Source organism: Pseudonaja textilis, chromosome 2, assembly GCF_049901715.1.
Source record: "Pseudonaja textilis isolate UNSWEBS1 chromosome 2, rPseTex1.2, whole genome shotgun sequence".
Lineage (NCBI taxonomy): Eukaryota > Metazoa > Chordata > Lepidosauria > Squamata > Elapidae > Pseudonaja > Pseudonaja textilis.
In genome coordinates this window covers 178,546,507-178,567,728 of record NC_141991.1, presented here as the reverse complement: position 1 = coordinate 178,567,728, position 21,222 = coordinate 178,546,507, and the positions used below count along the sequence as shown (strand labels likewise).

Below are 21,222 nucleotides of genomic sequence, written 5' to 3'. Positions count from 1 at the left end.
CTCAATACCACCTCTGCTGGAACCCCAGCAATTGATCCAATATCCTTCTACAAACGTTGTGCTTGTCCCAAAAACTCAATGCTAACATTTCCCTGAGTATGCGATGAATCAGAATGGGAAAAGAATGAGACTTCATCTCCTCAATCTCTCCAGGTAGGAAGGCACATTCAGTTTGTTTGAAGCAAAATTATCTGATCTGGACACTTGCTTTATTAGGGCTTCAAATTACATGGTGAGCTGCACTCAAGGAAATGAGGTACCTTTTCCACATCTGCATGAAGATTTGCACACTGGAAGGAACAGGGCCATCTATATGGCCTTGTTTTCTCCCCACTTCAAGCTCTCTTATGTTGAAAAACAATATCTGAATATACACTAAGGAAAATGCAAAAAACGAGGATAGTCTTAGGACAGGGAAGCACTGCCAGAACATTTTTATCCAAACAAAAATCCTGCATGAATTAGTCTCAGAAGAGTGCCATCATTCTCTAATATTTAGAAAACTTTATTCGTTGCACTCGGCATAGAACTACCTGAGTTGTTACCTGAGTTGCTAATACCAAACTGGACAGTGGTTAAATCCATTAAGAAACCATATCAAGCTTTTCATTCCAGAACTGAAATCATCATAAAATGCTTGTTGAAAACTGAACTGATTCAGGGAAAGCACATAAGTAATCATGTGTTTTAACACCCTCACAGACGGTACTTTAACTGTCATATTTGTGCCCTTACTGAGAAAGGAAACCATATTATTAGCGCTGCCTACTGAAGGTGATGCTGCTATGATTTTTTAAAAAAAATAAAACTTGCCAAACCAAAATAACACAATGAATATCTAACTTACTACAGAAGAAAAAGGGGGATAAATAAATTAATTGCACCTTTTTTGTAAAAAAAAAAAAGAGACAGAGAATATTTTCCTAAGTATACATTTATAATTTACAAAGCCACTATTATGAAAAGAAACACTTGCTGCTATGTGCAAAAAACAGCCTTTTAGATAATGGAGTCTGATTTTTTTTTTACTCCTAAATTCTTTGTTAATTGAAACAACTGTGATATATTTACATCAGTACATCATGCAAATTCTGAAACTAAAGTGTCTTTCTCCCCTATTCAAGGTCAAGTAAAAATGGAAGTTCTACCAGATTTCCAAAAAATGAAAAAGAATCATGTGAATTTTTATTGATTTTGTATCCAAGCCAACAAGAGTCTTTGTTGTCCATCTTATTTATTTATTTGCTTATCACAATATAGATATAGACACCCATCTCAACTCTAGGTTTTGTCCTAATCTCAAAAGCATACAAATAATTGCTTGTACAAACAGATAACTTCAGGAAAAACCTATTATAGATAAGGTTGTTACATAAAGGTTGCTGCAAGATTTTTCCTATGGCAGTTATTTTTTCTCCAATTAGTTTCTTAAGTTGTTTGTTAAATAGTGATCAAAAATTCCTGACTGTAAAGATTGCATGAACTTACCCTAAAGCAACGTTGTTTTCATCCTCCTCCTTCAAACAGGGAAACATTTTGAGAGACACTCAAGAAGCAGAGTTCTTAATTTGGCAGTATATTTTCTGTGAGGAAATAAAAAAAATATCTTAATAATTCATACTGTACCACATAAACACAACTTCATGTTGATTTGACTTGAACCACGCAAACAATAAATTAATTTCCTTATGCCCTTGGAAGTTCAGTAACTTTTTAAGGTAATGGAGGCTCTGTGTTTTAGTCTTTAAAAAAAAAATCATACAAAAATTTGCAAAATCATCAAATGCTTGAAATTTCATTTGATGTAATGATGTAAAAATTTTGCCTTTTTTAAAAGGTACAGATAGATTCTGTTTCTATGTATGTCAAAACTGCAGGAACTATTTAAGGAAATTCCAGATGAAGCAGAGATAATTAAAAAGATATGGGCATGTGCAGAAATGGATAAACTAATGTTGAAATCAAAAAATAAAGATGAATCTGAATATCATAAAGTATGGGAAAACCCGAACCCTATGCTGACACACAGGATATGCAATGATTTTAAAAGAACCCTAAACTAAATCAGTCTATTTTGGAATACCCATTTTAATTTGAGGTGTTGAAACAAGGTTTTCCTTCAAACTGCAAAGTTGAACTGGTATCTTCACCAATCTTTCTGACTCACGTTTTATTTGGACGAGTTACAGACAGGGGTGGGATTCAAAAATTTTAACAACCAGTTCTGTGGGAATGACTTAGGTGGTACGCGTGGCTTGGTGGTCATGTGACTGGGTGGACATAGCTTGGTGATCATGTTATTGGCTGGGTGTGGCCAACTCAATATCACTCACATCGAGACACACATCTCCTTGCCTGGCCTCTCATGACTGTGGGGATGCTACAACAGTCGTAAGCGTCAAAAATGGTCATAAGTCACTTTTTTCAATGGTCACTCCACACAAGCAAAGTACCAGCAAAGGAGGGGAAAATAACTCCAGAGACGTTCCTGAGACAGGAAATCTAGTCCTTCCAAGAATGTAATAAGGGTTAACGGAGAGGCAGTTTCTGTAAGCAACACCAGAATGTTTCCTTCCTGCCTTCCTTACAGGATTAGGCCACTAATTTCTTCTAACAACCAGTTGTCCCAACTGCTTAGAATGTTAATAACCGGTTCTAGTGAATAGGTGCGAATCCTGGTAGAATCCTACCCCTGGTTACAGAAAAGTACACAAACAAAACTACAATTAATCAATCAATCAGAATAGAGCTGGAAGAGAGCTTGGAGGCCTTCTAGTCCAAACCCCTGCTCAAGCAGAAGACCCTATACACGTGGTGGCAAATCTATAGCACAAGTGCCACAGGTGGCACGCAGAGCCCTCTCCAGCTTGGCTCCATCATGCATGCACATGTGCCTCCTGCCAGCCAGCTGGTCTTCAGGTCTCTGCTGCGCATGCACAAGGGTGGGGTGCATGGGGGTGGGGGTGCATGCACAGGACACATGAATGGGGAACACACATGAATGTGGGCGGTACGCACATCTATGGGGGGGACACACTTGTTGCATTTTGGGTATGCGTGTGTGCGCTTTGGGCACTTGGTGCCGAAAAAGTTCACCATCACTACCCTATACTATTTCAAATAGGTGACTCTTCTTAAAAAATCTCCAGTGATGAAGCACCTTCAACTTCTGAAGGCAAGCTATTCCACTGGTTAACTGTCCACACAAGAAGTTTCTCCTTAATTCCAGATTGCTTTTCTCCTTGATTAGTTTTCATCTATTGTTTCTTGTCAAGCCCTCTGATGCTTTGGAGAATAAGTTGATCCTCTCCTCTTTGTGGCAGCCTCTCAAATACTGGAATACTGCTATCATGTAATCCTTAGTCCTTCTTTTCTCTACCGTTCTTCATATGGTTTTTGTCTCCAGACTCTTAAACATCTTACTGGCTCTTTGCACTTTTCCCAAAGTCTCAACGTCTTTTTTGTAATGCGATGACCAAAAGTGGATGCAGTATACCAGGCGAGGTGCTTTATTTTTGGTTTTCCATATTTTATTTTATTTTAATTAAACTTCTATCTCATCACATCTAGAGACTTTTGCCAGTTAACAACTATTATTTGACTCAACAATTAAAAATATACTGACAAATAAAAATAATCAATCACATTGTACAACATGTATTGTTAACTGGGTAGCATTAAACTTACACCCACATTCTCAAGAATAATTCCACCAGTCTGTTCCTTGTGGATCAATCCAATATCCAGAGAGAGGCCATTCTAGAATGCTAGAGCCATTTCAGAGAACCAATACTTCCAGGCCTCATCTACTTTTCCTTCCAAGCATTGGGGCACAACTTGTGAAGCTTCCCTAACCTATTCCTGAGTTGCCAGAGGCAGGGGAATGGGGAACCGAGCTTCGCAGCTGCATCGAGGGATTTGCACCTCAGTCAAAACAACACACATCCTGGCCAGCCAATGTCAAGGTCATCTCCACAGAAACCAATGGCCAGAGGAAGGGATTTTTATGACCCACGAATGCTTTGTTGGGAAGTATGACTGATGATACACCTTGGGAGGAGGTGGAAACAGGGTCAGAAGCGTGAACTGAGCAGGGTCAGATCTGGCTTCACTAGGTCCGTGCCAACATGGCACTCCTAATAAATAACTGGATTTTTCTTGAACACTGGCTTGAGGCTCCTGCTTTTATTAGGACATCAGTTGGAACCCTGAAACTCTACTTACAAACAGGTCATATTCTGTGATGTTGTTCATAAGTCCAAACAAGCATAAAAACTACTCTTGCGCATAAATTCACAGTCACTACAGCCAGAGGTGGTATTCAGCAGGTTCTGACTAGTTCTGGAGAACCGATAGCGGAAATTTTGAGTAGTTCGGAGAACCAGGAAATACCACCTCTGACTGCAGATTTTTTTTACCAATGGATCTTTATTATTTATTTTATTTTGTATTTGTATCCTGCTTTTATTATTTTTAAAAATAACTCAAGGTGACAATACTTTTGGATTGAAGTCCATTACTGTTGCAAAATGGGTAATAGTGCTTCCCCTACTACGCCCACCAAGCCACAGCCACAGAACCGGTAGTAAAAAAATTTGAACCCCACCACTGATTACAGCACACATCACACCCAGTCACTATACTACTAAACAGCAAACAGTATGCAAATGGAATTTGAGGGAAAAGGATTAGTTTACATCATTCCTGACTTCTGGATTTTTCTAGACTGGAGTTATAGTCAAGTTTATTTGTATTGGCAAAAGTAACTAATAATTTGAAAATCTGTAAATGGAAAATTCCGGTAAGTCAATACCGGGACTTTTTCCTGAGAGAAATCATGGAGGAGTGAAGTCTGATTGGAGAAAGTAACTTGGAGATCTCTACGTGCCAAGCCATAAAAGCCTTTATACGTTTTGAATTGTACTCAGAAACCAATGCAGGTTTTTCAAAATCCATATAATGTGATCATAGCACTGAGAGTATATGGGCCTCCACATGAAAGACAGTTGGAGGAGAGGTTGAGCAACTGTCTCATAAATTTTGCTTCTAGGAATTTGACAAAGAAAATGAAGAGCCACAGTCATCCATAAATTTGATGCTCTGGCATATTGGCCATGCAACCAATGGATCTTTATTATTTATTTATTTTATTTTGTATTTGTATCCTGCTTTTATTATTTTTAAAAAGAACTCAAGGTGACAATACTTTTGGATTGAAGTCAATTACTGTTGCAAAATGGGCAATAACAATTGAGGACCTGGATTTTTCTTAATCTCTGCCAATATTTAAAAAAAGCATTTGTTGTTTAGCCAGAAGTATCTTATCTGTTCTTCATATTACACTTACATAAGTCAATTTTCAATCCAAGGAAAAGGCTTAAAGTGATTTGCAGACTAGAACTTAGAAACGATTTGCAAAGAGGGAGGAAAATAGAAGAAAAAAATAATGATTTGATCAATTATCAGAACAATGAAGAAAATTCAACTATAAAATTATACAACAGTAATAGACCATAATAAGGTGATGTAGATTTAAAAAACCCACTCTGGTTTCTCTTCAAATTTTATAAATGAAAAAACAAACAAACCATAATACAACATATACCAAAATTTAGAACAGGGAGAAAACAATTTCATAAAAAAGTACTTTATAAAAAGGAAAGATTTATGGATGTTGTAAAAGCTTTCAAACTATTGCTTTCATGCCATTGCTGCTAAAGAATGGTTAGTCAGACCTGTTAAACAATGATGTTTTTTTCCATTATTTTTCCATTATGCCTGCTCACATTTTCTTGCAAAACAGACCTTTATTTTTAAAAATCTTCCAGGAACTGGGGAAAACATTCTTTTTAGTTCACTTTTTAATGCGTAATTCCACAGTGGTCTCTTCCTCCAAAACAACTGGTTTTTTATTATTTTAAATATTGTTTGCAAGAGTGACTCTTCACTAATTTATTGCTTTATAATTTTGTGCTCTTACAGCTGCTAGGGGCACCTTAGAAATATATGGAGCAGTGGGTGGGACTTTTTAATGGACGCTGTATATTAGTAAAGTATTTCAATCATTATCCACATTGAAGTGTATCTTCAAATAAGATGCAGAAAGTTTGTGCCTTAGTAGCAAGCATTGTCTGGGTGTGATACACTAAAGAGATCTGGCGTAGATTATAGACACTTTAATATAAGCAAAGGGATTACAGAGACAGGAAGGAAATTAAACAGAAATTAGACTTGTATGTTCCAGTGGTACAAACTCAGAGAGACATACTGTTAATATTTTAACAGAGATCTATTAGGTGTCAAATGGCTAAGGAAGGAAACTCACACAGAAATGACTAGAAAACATTAACTCCTTTCACACAATGCAGTACAGTAGCGTGTAGAGAGGGACAGCTTTAATAGATTGGGCAAATCTAGATTTTTTTTCTAGCCCTGCCTCGTGTTGGAGAGGAGCCAAGCTTCTGAAGGGTCTTCCTGTACAAAAGCTTCATAACTGCTCTAGAAAAAGGAAGGGAAAAAACAGGAATCTCTGTATGTCTGCCTGTTTGCAGCTGCTAACTCAAAAGAGAAACAGAAGGATGGCTGAGAGTAAGATTGCTAAAGTGATGGTGATTGATGGTGCTTGAAATGTGATGGAGGTGTCTAGAACATTTGAATCTAGAACACAGGAGTAGTCCTGACTTACAACCATTTGTTTAACAACTGTTCAAAGTTACAATGGCACTGAAAAAAGTGACTTACGACCAGTCTTCACATTTACAACCATCTTTGTAGAACTTCTGGCTCTCTAAATACATGGCAACGGATAAACAAAATGGCTCCCCATCCTGAGCCGCATTGCACCACCAGCTCTATGAAGGCAGGAAGCCTCATGAAGCAGTACAACAAAATTACAATTTGCTCAACAGCTGTCTAACAACGTTTGTGCTGCACACACAATGGAAAGCCACATGGGCTGCTGAACGCTCAGATACAGTCAATTACGTAGATGATGCTACACAAAAGGTGCCAGGTTTTGACCTTCCTTACCAGCACTGGTCAACTCTGAACAGGATCCGTACCCAACATGGTGTCTGCCAAGACTCATTGTTTAAGTGCGGTCTTGTCTCTATCCCTCAGTGCAGGGGTGGGATTCTACCAGTTCACACCTATTCGCTAGAACCGGTTGTTAACATTCTAAGCAGTTTGGAGAACCGGTTGTTAGAAGAAATTACTGGCCTAATCCTGTAAAGAAGAGGAACATTCTGGTGTTGCTTACAGAAACTGTCTCTCCGTTAACCCTTATTACATTCTTGGCAGTTCCTGTCTCAGGAACGTCTCTGGAGTTTCCCCCCCCCTCCTTTGCTGGTACTTTGCGTGTGTGGAGTGACCATTCAAAGTTACAATGGCACTGAAAAAAGTGACTTATGACCATTTTTCATGCTTACGACTGTTGCAGCATCCCCACAGTCATGAGAGGTCAGGTGAGGAGCTGCGTGCCTCAATGTGAGTGATATTGAGTTGGCCACACCCAGCCAATAACATGACCACCAAACCATGTCCATCCAGTCACATGACCACCAAGCCATGCACACCACCTAAGCCACGCCCACAGAACTGGTTGTTAAAAATTTTGAACCCCACTCCTGCCTCAGTGTGACTGCAGTGCTCCTCAACAAACTATCCATCACATTGTGTCCGGCCCAATGTCTGATTTTTTCAGCTTAAACCAATCTGTCCTTGAATGGCTGGGTGGACTGGACATTAACATTTGAACTACTATAAGTCCACATATTTTCCATATGCTAAATAAATAAATAATTTACAACTACTGCAGCATCTCCATGGTGATGTGATCGAAATTTGGGCACTTGGAAACTAACGTGTATTTACAATGTTGTACGTGTGTTTACAAGGTTGTAGCATCCTGGAGTGATCACTGGAGATTTTCAAGAATAGACCAGACAACCATATGACTGGGATGCTATCAGGCTCCAGCCTTAAGCAAGGGGTTGAACTAGATGACCCCTAAGGTCCCTTCCAATCCTGTGATTCTATGATTTGCAACTTTCCCAGTCGACGTCCAACAAGCAAAGTCAGTGAGGGAAGCCAGATTTGCTTAAAGATGACATGATTCACTTAACAATTGCAGTGATTCACTTAACAAACACAGCACAAAAGGTTGTAAAATCAGGCAGGCCTCACTTAATGACCATCTTGCTTATCCCATCTGACCATTTGATCCCAATTATGGTCACAATTCAAGGGCTACCTGTAACACTCTCTTAAAACATGATATGAGATAGCCTGGAAGATAACTCAGTCATCATGGTACAGACAGAAAAAAAGCAGAATTCAGCTCTCAGCTGAAAGCTGTAGGCCAGGGGTCCCCAACCACCAGTCCGCGGACCGGTACCGGTCCATGAATCATTTGGGACCGGGCTGCCTACTTTGCTTCAGTGCCATCTTGTTTCGACACATCTCACCGACATGCGGCTACAGGCCACTCAGGTGAGCGGCAGGAAAAGGGAGCTGGGCAGCCACAGACCAGCCGTCTCTCCGTCTGACGGCCTCAGCCGAATCTCTGCCTCCCAGTGCACTTGGTCCTCCGCCTGCAGGCCTCCCTGGCCCCTTGCCAAGCAGGGCCCTCGCTGCCTTCCCCTCGCCTGGCCGGCCGGGCTCCTTGAGCAACCCGGCTGCCTCGTGCCGAGAAGCGCGCTGCCTGGTGGGGGTCACGCGGCACAGGGCAACATGCCACCGCCCGGCCCTGGCGAGGGAAAGCAGCGGGCGCTCCCCAGGCGGCAGCCGTCTCTCTGTCTGACAGCCTCAGCCGAATCTCTGCCTCCCAGTGCGCTTGGATCCCACCAGAATGGGTGAAGACAAAATATTTGGGCTGTAGATATTTTGGAAGAAGGGGAATGTGTGGGGATGAGTGGGAAAGTGTAGCTATCTGTTTAACATTTTTAAAGTGAAGAGCAATGTTTCTCAATTTTAAGAAGTCCGGAATGCTGTCTGGGTAACTTTGGGAGTTGAAGTCCACATAATCTTAAAATTGCTGGAGTTGAAAACACTGGATAGGCAAAGGGTTTCTTTGCACTTACATATGTTTAGTGCAATCCCTACTATATATATATGACAAATCTTTAAAATGAGTGGACTTGGACTCTCTGAATTCCCCACACACCTTACAATTGTTGAGATTGTGGAAAGCTGAAGACCATATGGGAGATCAAACCCATCCTAAGTGTAAAATCTGAATTGCAGATTACTACCTTACAAAATGCTTTTGGAGAAAACATATATGTTGCCAAACATAGATTTTTGTTTGATCATGATCAACTGAATCATGATGACTTTATTGGTTAATTTTGGTGAGTTGATAGTGTAACAGTAAAAAAAAATAAAATAAAAATAATTAATAAATAAATAAATAAATAAATAACCCTAACCGGTCCTTGAAAAAGTGTTTCTACGTGAAACTGGTCCCTGGTACAAAAAAGGTTGGGGACCACTGCTGTAGGCAACAAAGGAAAAATGGTGTAGTGTCAATCATAAGAGGTGACATTTACATCCAAGGGACTCGTCCTTCTGAAATCTCCAGAGAAAGAGGGAAACCAAACTCCTACAGTAGGCTAACGAAATATTGAAGAAACAGACCATGCAAGTGACAGCAGTTAAACGTTTAATAGGAGGGGAGTCATCAATGAAACCAAAAATTGGACATTACTTAAAGTTGATTCACCAAGCTTAGAAAATTCCCTACATAAATTGACAGATTTATAGGGAAACATCTTGGTTATACATTAATTTAAGGCTTTATATGAAAAAAAATATAGGTGCTATCTGACTGTTTATGAATAAATTCAACCCTTCAATACTATGCCCATCTTACCCATGCCTTGAACTATAGAGAACAAACTTTTGAAATCAGGCATTAAGAAAACTCTAATTAAAAGTTTATTCAGTGATGAATCGGCTGTTCCTGAGCCAAACTTGAACTCTGAAGGTATTTAATCCTTAGTTTGCTCTATTTGCTTTTTATTTCTAACTAGCTGATAACCCGGCATTGCCCAGGTATTTATTTATCCCAATCCTGTATTAGACAGGGAAATCCTGCAGTTGGGCCTAACATTCTTGTACTGTCTCTGTGGTTCTAGATGTAGTAGCTCTCTAGCACAGTGTCACAAGTCAGAGGGAGCCTCCTTGTGGAGTACTGTGAAGCCGTTACCATGGCAACAGAAGTCATTTTAAGGCACACACACACACACACCAAAGGGTGTTAGGGGTGCTTTACCACCACAGTATTTATTTTCATCTGTCTACCACGTTTGTTTGAAATTGTTCGAGGCGTTCCAGAGTTATGCTTGAACACATACACACAAACACACACACACACACACAAACACACACAGAGTGATTTTTATACAGATTCTGAAACCAGACTTGACATAATTCCTTCTACCTCTTGCATTGTTAATTGAAACAATGCTTCTGAATATGCCTCCCTCTACTCCAATTAATAGCTATCTGTATACTACTAAAGCTCTTGTGTCTGTTTGCTTTGTAACCTTCAATAGAGCAAAACTGGATGGTTCAGGGCAAGAATTGTTGAACCAATGTAATTCAAATCACTAACTGACATAATTCTGGGACAACGACATTTGTGAAAGTTGTTGCTGCTTCAGCTCCACTGCACTGCTGTTGTTCAACACAGCTGCCACACTGACAAGGTCAATTGCAGTCACCTGACCCTAGTTTGCAAAATTCCCTGACCGTTTCTCACATATTGATGGGAAAGCCAGAAGAAACCAATAGGGTAGCCGATGCTCCATTGCTCCTTGCCACCTTCTCCTCTTGCAAAATCTTTGCTTGTGAGAGGGGAACTATAATAGTTATCTGGTAGTTTCCCTGTTTAAAGGGACCTGACAGCCATATCCTCATTAAGCATGCCTCTCATTTCGGTATATATAAATAGATATTCTCACTCACTCATAATCCAATTAATTTATAATAAATATGATGATCAGGAGAGCACACTTAACACTTGTCTTTCTGATACATGCCAGGAAATTTGAATTATATACTTGCTTTTTTCTATTTTTTGTTCCAGTTCATTGCTGTTAGCCATTTTAACAAGTAGGCCATTGCTGAACACATCTTGCCGTGTATATAAAATGGTCTTGGTTTAAACTAGAGATGCGCAGAACCTCCTGAGGAATGCTGGCAGCCTTAGCAAAGCTTGGTTTGGCTGTTTGACATTCCTCTGATATTTCATCCAAACAGCAGTCTCCCATTTGCTCTGAAATTTTGCCATCAGTGAAATTTTGTGTGAAAGATAAAGTACTGGTTAATACTAATTAATATTATTTTAAAAAATTGAAGGTGATATAACTACAATAAAGCATCAGCGACAGATTTTTTTTTCTGAGAGAGCCAAAAACCTAACAGTTGCTGCCCTTCCCTTAAGTCAGGGATTTATACAGGAAGAATGTTATCACATAGAGAAACATATTAATCTAAATCTGAACTAGGTTGATTCAGACTAATTTTTCTATGGTACCAGTGATCTCCTGGAGTATACTCCAGCTTGTAATAGATTAAATACATAGCATGCTGACAAACTTTTGTTCATTGCTAAATGAAAAGGGAGTTTAAGTATTTCCTCCTAACGTATTAAAATAATTCTATCCTGTACGTGATTTAAAAAAAAAATTCATTTAAAAAAAATTCTGGGAAAAGAAGTAGGGTTTTCTTTTCCTTTTTCACATCAAAAGGCTGGAATGAAAGCCAAAATATGGTATTTGTAAAAATTTCAGTCAAAACGGTTCCTTTCCTGCATGCTTTTACCAATGATCTTTCTTATTGTCTTTTTCTCTCTCTCAAAAAAAAATATTCATGATCTCGGAGGTTTCATTAAATCTAGGGAAGCCAATACATAACCTTCTCTGGAATGTTTGGATCCAACTCCTATAATCCCCAATTAAGAGCTGTGATAATGAAAGTTGAGAAACCCATATTTTTGGAGGGTGCTTGTGAAATAGTCAAGGAAAGGGCAAGCTTCCCCCTTCCAAATGTTTTGCAGCACAAATCCCATAATCCTGATCGGCACATGCAATGAAAAAGATCTATGAATCTTATTGCAGTCCAGAATAGCTGGAAGACATCAGATTACACCTGAAATAAAGTGTTCCTAGCATTCTGAACACAGAAGTGGGATTCTACTGGTTCAGCCCGGTTCCATAGAACTGGTTGTTACAGTTCCCAGTAATTTGGAGAACTGGTAAAAACGGGCCCCTGGCTAGTCTCACCCCTCTCTACCCGCTCCTCCGTTTCCTGCCGAGTCAATCCTTATTGTGCATGTGCAACATCACGCACATGCACGACAATCACTAATGACATTCTCCCCCCCGCCCGCCCCGGCCCGCCCCTCCTTATAGCGCATGTGCGCTACATCACTTCCTGTTATGTTTCACCTGTAACCACAAATGAGAGTCCAAATGTCGCACAGCAACAAACACGAACGAATGAATTTCAGACACCACAGAGTTAACCCCTCTCTGTAAATGTCGTTGGCAGCTCTCCTAGAAACTGTCTTTGAACCAAAATAATGAATCACTGGATGATTCAGAGTCAAAAGGGCAAACAGAAGAGGTCTTCCACGCTACGAGGTAATTAACAAGTTGATCCGGACAAGGGCTGTTAACTAACACGCCTCCTTATATTTCTTGAAGGGCGTGTCAGTCTCTCTAATTAGTCTCTGACTTGACGTTTCTTTTTCAAATTGTGCTTGATGTCTCAACCTGCGTCTAGTCCTTGCATCAAGCCAACATTCGTCATCACTCAAGGACTCTGGTAAGTTCTGTGGGCCAGCTGCTGGCACCTGAGGCATGATTGATGTGGAAGGTTCAGAAGAGGATGGCGTTTCCGACACTCCCTCATCCTCCTGGCTCACGTCTGCATCTCTCATTAGAGCAGGCTCCAATTCCAATGCCAAACCTTCCTCATCACTCAAACCTGTGTCTTCTGATACATCAGACTCAAAACTCACAGCAGGCTCAAACCTTCCAGTCACAACAACTTCCCATATTTTCCCGCCCACTGCCATCGCTTCCAGCAGCAGCAGCAGCAGCAGCAGCAGCAGCAGCAGCCAGCCATCTATCCATCCACCCATCCACCCAGCCAGCCAGCCTTCTACCATCTGATCTCCCTAGGTGAGTGAGGCTCTGAAAGCCCTGGTTGCCTACGTGCCATTGCTGCTGACAAGGAATTTGTCTTGGTGCAAATGTTCTCTATATACATAAAAGATGCATTTGTCAAGAGTCAAGAATCATAAGGTACAACACTTAATAATAGTCATAGGGTACAATAAGCAATCAAATCATACTAGCAAACAATCCATATAAATTGTAAGGATACAAGCGACAAAGTTACAGGCATACAGTCACAAGTAGGAGGGGATAAGGAGTGGTGAGAAAATTAATAATAATAGTAGTGCAGACTTTGTAAATAGTAGGACAGTGTTGAGGGAATTATTTGTTTAGCAGAGTGATGGCATTTTTTTTCTGCAGTCCTAATTATCCTCTGAAGTCTGTGTCTGTCCTGTTGGGTTGCAGAACCAAACCAGACAGTTATAGAGGTACAGATGATAGACTCAATAATTTCTCTGTAGAACTGTATCAGCAGCTTCTTGAGCTTCTTTCACTGTCTTGCGCTGCGGCTGCAACTACAGAGCATCCCGTTTCCCAGCCCCTCCCTTCGGTACCACCCGGCGGCTCCGATCTACTACTGTGGCCATGCCAGAGCAGGCCATCTCCTTTGCCAAGGACTTCCTTGTGAGTGTCGTCTCTGTGGCCATCAGCAAAACGGCAGTGGCTCCCATCGAGCGGATCAAGCTCTTGCTTCAGGTGCAACGTGCAAGTAAACAAATTGCTGTTGATCAACAATACAAAGGAATCATTGATTGTGTTGTCCGCATTCCCAAAGAGCAAGGAATATTGTCCTTCTGGCGTGGAAATTTAGCCAATGTTATGAGATACTTCCCAACTCAGGCACTCAACTTTGCCTTCAAGGATAAGTGTTTTTAGGAGTAGACAAGCACACACAGTTCTGGAGATATTTTGCTGGTAACCTGGCCTCGGTTGGTGCAGCTGGAGCTACCACCCTCTGCTTTGTCTATCCTTTGGATTTCGTGAGAACCTGCTTGGCAGCTGATGTTGGAAAATCTGGTGCTGACAGGGAATTCACAGGGCTGGGAAATTGCCTCATCAAAATCTTCAGGTCTGATGGCCTGCGTGGCTTATATCGAGGCTTCAATGTCTCTGTCCAGGGCATAATCATCTATAGAGCTGCTTATTTTGGAATCTATGATACAGCAAAAGGTATGTTGCCAGATCCTAGGAATACTCATATGGTGATAAGCTGGATGATTGCACAGTGACTTCAGTAGCTGGCATGGTCTCCTATCTCAGTTTTTGAGTTGGTGCAGAAAGAACATTCTTTGTTGTGCTTTTTTGATGGTGTTTTTGGTGTTAGGTGTCCATTTTAGGTGATGTGATAGAGTAGAACCTAGAAATTTGAAGGTCTCTACTGTTGATACTGTGTTGTCTAGTATTATAAGAGGTGGTAGTATGGGAGTATAATGTCATCCCTATCTAATTTCTCCTTATGCAGCTTCTTATTGGCTATATTCACATGTGATCTAATCTGCTAATTATCTTCAGCATTTTCTTCAGTCATATGCTCTAACCTCTTCTCACACTTAGAAATCTTTTACATCCGTGTTTGTGGCATGAAAAATTCAGGTATTTCATAGTTCATTACTGTCTATATACTATAAAAAAAAATTTCATCTTGTGAACCTCTGACTCTTTTTTGCTTTCACATACCCTTTCTAGGATGTTCTCTTATCATTCCTCTTCTGTCATCCAGCTTACATAGTGAGCCCGGAGGTAAAAAATTATCTTTCTTTTTAGAAAAGTATTCTGGAGTGCTAGTAATTTTAAGCTCTATAAAAATAAAACATGATGTTCTGATCTTTAATGCATAATTTTATAAATCAGCTATAGCATAGCTTGCCAGAATATGCTATTTGATGCAGTTTGATATGGATATGCCACATGTCATTTCTATAACTTTATGCACATTGAGGATTTTTTTATAAGGTGTTTGCCAATCAACTGAGAAACAAGATCCACAGGTCAAGATAGATTATCATATGCGCTTTATATAAAAGTAACTTCATTAGTTCCTCCCAACTGAGTCAACTTTTCCAACTTCATAGATTTCTGCTTATTAGTTATAACTCATTAATGGTCAGTACACAAGAAAACATTCCAGTTCTAATTACTCAAGCTCTGAAACAGATGTGGGAAGACCACATCTTAGTTTATGAAATTCACCTGATAAGTTTGAGCCAGATATTTTCTCAGCCCAACCTATCTCAGTCATGATTGGAGAAAACTAAGAGGGAGTATTATGCATGCTTCCTTAAAGTATAAAATATTTGAAAAGCCTGAAATTTGAAAGCTACTCAATCTTCCATATCTTTTCAGTCTCAGCTGATTTCTTTCTTCACATCCAAATCAGAAGTTTATTTATTTGATTTCTGTAGTCACTCAGCTCAACTTTTGCAATGTATTAATGATAACGTGCTTAACATATAAAACTTCCTTGCCACTTCCTTTATGTCTTAAATTCTCCAGTTTAACTAATCCTGTTATTTTTGTATGTATTTATATTTCATATATGGATGAAGGGCATCAGTCATGTTGTAATTTTCCTCACTTTTGAAAAACAAAGAATTAAGCATATAATATCAGGTATTTTGATTTATTTCAGTAAAGTGTTTTGAATCCATTTGATATTCCAGAATTAGACGGTATCCCATTAAGCTAATTCAGATGTAAAAATAATCTTACACTATTTGCCTAAAAGGTTCATTGCAGCAAAGATTTAAAACATGGAATGTTATATTCAAATTATCTCTCTGTGTGTGTGTGTGTGTGTATTCTCTGCAAACTAGGAGCAAAACTAATCCTTCTTATCCAAAAACTTTTTACAACTCACTTTTGTTTTCAAAACTTGTTTCTACCCTGATGTTCTGGTAATACATGTTTCAGAATAACTTCTCAATTATGTAATTGGCTTGCAGCCTGGGATTTCCAGGAAATGTCGTCTTTACACACATGGAAAACAACAAATGAAAAAGGCTTTTCCAGAATATCCTATATTTCTCATTGCACACTGTATATTTGCAAAGGCATGCTTTTGGATTGCATAGTTGGAGCTCCTATTAGATATTCTGGCTTTTATGATTAATGCCCCATACAAAGTGCCATTTCTTACCATGAAATTCATACTGGAAGGGAAAGGACGAAGAGTGGAATCACGTATCTTTCAAATCTTCCATATAGCTACCATAGTGACTTTTGTTTCCTGAACAATCTGTGGCAAACACAAAACCAAAAATCGCTCTTGCATGCTGCAAACAAATTTAATGAAGAATAAAGCATTTTCCTCTCCAGTAGCAAATGCTAACGTTGTGCTGTTCATGTCAAAAAAAGTGGGGCTACAGGCATTCACTTATTAATCAGTTGGTACTGCTTCTATTTTTAATTGTAATTAAGCATAGTTTCTGTGAATGCCTCTTGGAGTCTTATACACACAGCACTGTAAAAGAGACTGATTAGACTTGCTTTTCTCCCTAAAGCATAACACTCTTCCGACCCAATTGCATGAAAGCCAATTAGCAAAGATGTTGTTTCTCATGTTCTGGGGACTAAAACTATGATCTGAAAATCAGGCATATAAATATTAATACCTTCAACTTGCTAGCCTGACATTTCACAAACGTGAAACAATAGATCTGACATCTTAGACAAGGCCCTTTCATGCTCTAGGATTGGCTGATAGATTGAGTCTAGGTCAAAATCCAACTAATAATGGCTATTAATATTCTTGCTTTCAAATATACTTTAATGTTTAAAGAATTCCAGACAAGCCACGAATGAAGTTTTCTTGGCCTATAATTTACAAAATAATACAAATGTTCCCACCCACTAGGAGCCAATCATAATAAACTTTCAGGTATTAGACATTCTTGCCTTTTTTCTCCTAAGGTGAGAAATGTAGCTCACATATTTGTTGTACTGGTACTTTAGTGACTGTCTCATTTAGTGACTGATCACAGCTATGATGAAAAGTAACTATAACTAATCCTCAGATATATGACCTTTGCTGGTCTGTAAAGCAAAAGAAAGCTGAAGTAAGATAATAAAGCACATCTGTAGTTTCACTTAGAGATTGCTTTGCTTAGCATCAAAGTGGTTGCTTCCAGTTATGGTTGCTAAATGAGGACAACAGATAGCAGATAATCAGAGTTGGAATGGACCATGTAGGTCGTCTAGTCCAACCCCCGCCCAAGCGGGAGACCCTACACCATTTCTGACAAATGACAGTCCAATCTCTTCTTGAAAATCTCAAGTGATGGCGCTCCCACAGCTTCCAAGGGCAAGCTGTTCCATTGGTTAATTGTTCTCACTGTCACAAAATTTCTCCTTATTTCCAGGTCAAATCTCTCCTTGTCCAGTTTCCATCCATTGTTCCTTGTCTGGCCTACAGGCGCTTTAGAAAATAGCTTGACCCTTCCTTCCTGTGGCAGCCCCTCAAATATTGGAAGACTGCTATCATGTCTCCCCTGGTCCTTCTCTTTACTAGACTAGCCAAGCTCAGTTCCTGCAACTGTTTGTTGTATGTTTTAGCCTCCAGTCCCCTAATCATCCTGGTTGCTCTTCTCTGTACTTTTTCTAGAGTCTCAACATCTTTTTTATAATGTGGTTAACAAAACTGGATGCAGTACTCAAGGTGTGGTCTTACTAAGGCTTTATAGAGTGGTATTAGTACTTCCCTTGATCTTGATTGTATCCCTATTAGTCTATTACTAATGACTATTACATCAATCTGTGTGTGAACTAAGATGAGGTAAAATGGCAGAGAGAAATCAAGAAGTCCAAAGGACAAATCAGCTGCAAAGTTGACTATGATCATTTATTTTCTCCTCGTTCACTTCTACTTCACATGGCTGCTTTATGAACAAAAGCAGACACCATCTTTAGCATAGCAGTATCAAATCCTGAATTGCTGAAGTGAATTCTGAAGTGAGTGCTGAAATGGTGGGGGATCTGGAATCAAGGTGTTGAGAAGGTTCGATAAACCCTTCTCTTAAAGAATTAGAAGCTATCATCCACTAGATGCCACTGGATGTTGATAAATAGAATTCCATGATTCTATGTTAAAGAATTATCTTACAAAGAATATTGAAATATATGTTTTTTTTAAAAAGAATAATCTCTTACTGAGACCTTTCCCCTACATTTTCTCCTTTCAGGGAACATGGCAGCCATTAATTATCAGATTCCTCCGATATTATCAGATTCCCTACCCACACTAAAGGAATGCTGGATGAGAACAGAAATCTTTCTCCACAAAGAAGCAGGATCAAAATTGGGACGCCTATAATTCTTTTTGTATTACAGCTGCCTTCATCCACTTCCATTTTTCCATTCCCATACTGTCATTTCTATAGCAATTTCAGGCACAAGGAAAGCTTTTTGGTGTGTCCAAGGAGTATTATTTCAGCACTGTATTCTCTAATAAGAGGATGCTTTTAGTGTGGGCTTCAAAGAATTCTACCTTCTACCAGCACCAACTGGCTAATTTACAGAAATTGTCCCATAGGAAGAAAAAGAATTTTTAAAAAGCTCTAGAAGGGATGGGAATGATTGTCTCCTGTGGTACTTTCAAAAAAATAGTGGTGTTCAGTTCTCCAGAAAGTAGAGCTTAAAAAGATACAATCACTGTGCAACTAGGACTTTAATATTTGGTTGTTTGTAAAAGCTAAAAGAGCTGTAGGCCAGAAATCCTCAAATTAAAATAATTAATGTTTAACTGAGAGCGAACCACATTACCAAATGTCTGAAGCCTATTTGAAAGAGAAAACGGAGACTGTCTGCATAAATCTAAAATGAGTGTTTGTTTCCCTTTTCCCACTGAGGGAGGAAAAATAAATGCTTTTCCAACACTTCTTTGGAACTTCCATAGTTGCTAGAATTACAGCTGAGAACTAAACCACAACCACATAGTGATCTTCCTCTAGTGGAATAGGTACTCTGAACAGATCAGATCTTCCTTAATCCTATAGCTACTTCTTTTGTCAAGAATGAGAGGACCACTGATCAGATTGAAGGGTGTCCTACCAGTTGTGTGAGTGTACGCACATCATTGAATGTAATTCTTTCTCAGTCTTGCTTTTAATTTTTGTTTTTCTTATTGCCTGCCTGTAAATAGCATCAAAGTTCAATTAAGATGACTGATTTATAAGACTGTTATAGGAACCATATCAACATTGTTTCTATGGATGGGCACAATGAGACTAAAACTTCATATGTTCTTCTAAAATCTCAGCCCATCCATGACTTGGTGGTGCTAATTAATTGCAGATATGAGAATGTCCAGTTTTTCCCAGTTTGTATGTTTCTAGCCAGCAAACAAATTAAATTCTTCCATATACAAAAACATGTTCCTAGAATTTACCAATCTCAGAGAAAATCCCTAGACAAATTAAATAGGAAAAATAAGGTCTATCCTGGCTACCAATTATAGAGGCATAAAAAAGTGATTTAGAAGGGTGCATTAAGCCAAGGTGTCAGCAGACTCAAGTTTTAAAATCAACTCTATTAATACATGCAGGGTTGTTATATGCTAAATTCCTGACAGAAAAATCACAGACATAGAAGCCAGATGGTTGAAAAAAAAAAGCATTTTCAAAGAAAACATGAGTATTATCTTCAGACACACAATTTAAAAGAAAAACACAATTTCTATTAGAAAAGCAACAGAATACAAATAACCTATTTAGAAATATATGGGCCCATGAACACATGTTCTTTAATACGGAATTGTTAAAAGCAATTAAATTTATTTAAAATCATTCTTTAAAACTACTGGCCACCTGATAATTCTCTTTGCAGAAATGATTTGGGATTATCAAAGTATTTACGAGATATCAAAAGGTTGTATATGCAAATATTTGTTTCATTTCATGGCTCTATTCACTTTTAATATCCCATGAGCTGTCAGTCAGTCACTTTTTAATTTTAATTTTTGAAGTGCACAGACTCTGTATTTGTGGGTGACACAAACACCCTGAAGTTTGTGGACATTGTGTTGCCTATCGTGACAGAGCAGGTGTGGGGAAAAGCATCAGGGGAAAAAAAAAAAAGAAAAAGTGAGAATTGCCTTTTCCTTTTTCCTCTATCAAGTGATGCAGAAGGAGCACTATGGACGTAAACTCTTTCACATCTATACATGTTACTCTTAAATCAAGTCAAATCAAACTACAATTCCTTTCTGAGGAAAAGAGAGTTTTTCAAAAAGAAAAAGATCTGAGCATATGCTGGCCAAGCAGCTGTCTTTGAGCAGCTAGTTTGTTGCATACGAACCTCACTTGAACAGAATGAAATTTTATATTCCAAGATGGCGAAGGCTGTTGTGGGGGGGAAATGGCATGGAGTTTGTTATACAGCCAGGCATTCCAGGTTGGGCTGATTTGTATGCCGAAACAAGTAGGATGAAATCTCAACAGCATCAGTAATAAAGGGTATAATGTAAACTGTACATAAAAAAGTAGCCTATAAGAAACAAAAAGACAGATTAGAACTCAACTCTCTACTACATTTTTCAGAATAGGGGAAACAGTTTTTCCCTCTAGAAAAAATATTGGAGAAACATTTGCAGCTCTCCAGGGAGGCTGGACAAATGAGAAATGATGAAGCCAGCAAAGCTTTATAAAATACATGTCTGCCAATGCTTTTTTAAAAGGTATAAAACACGTAAGTATCTGAAAGAATGGCCACAGGAGCTATATTAGGTGCCCAAAAAAAGTCACGTGTAACACCTCCACTCCTCAAACTGTATAGGTGTTGGCTTCAGTGGTGGGATTCAAACGTTTTTACTACAGGTTCTGTGAGTGTCTCGTGGTGTGGCTTGGTGGGTATGGCAGGGGAAGGTTACTGAAAAATCCCATTCCTTCCCCACCCCACTAGCCTGCTTTCCAGCTCTGTTCCCCTGTTCAGGGCAACAAAAGAAGACCCAGCTGATCAGCTGGGACTCGGGAGGCAGAGAATAGATGGGGGTGGGGCCAGTCAGAAGTGTTATTTGCCGGTTGTCCGAACTACTCAAAATTTC

The 21,222-nt window shown here is 39.2% G+C and overlaps 1 protein-coding gene and 1 pseudogene across 1 annotated transcript in view; one reads left to right on the top strand and one right to left on the bottom strand.

Moving 5' to 3' along the window:
- The window catches only part of LINGO2 (leucine rich repeat and Ig domain containing 2), a 726,658-nt gene that overhangs the window by 581,109 nt on the left and 124,327 nt on the right, over positions 1 to 21,222 (bottom strand). The window contains exon 2 of the mRNA XM_087926538.1: positions 1,489 to 1,583. The gene's annotated coding sequence lies outside the window, so the exon portion shown is untranslated. The remainder of the gene's footprint in view (positions 1 to 1,488; positions 1,584 to 21,222) is intronic.
- Positions 13,720 to 14,427, top strand: LOC113444606 (ADP/ATP translocase 3 pseudogene; annotated as a pseudogene).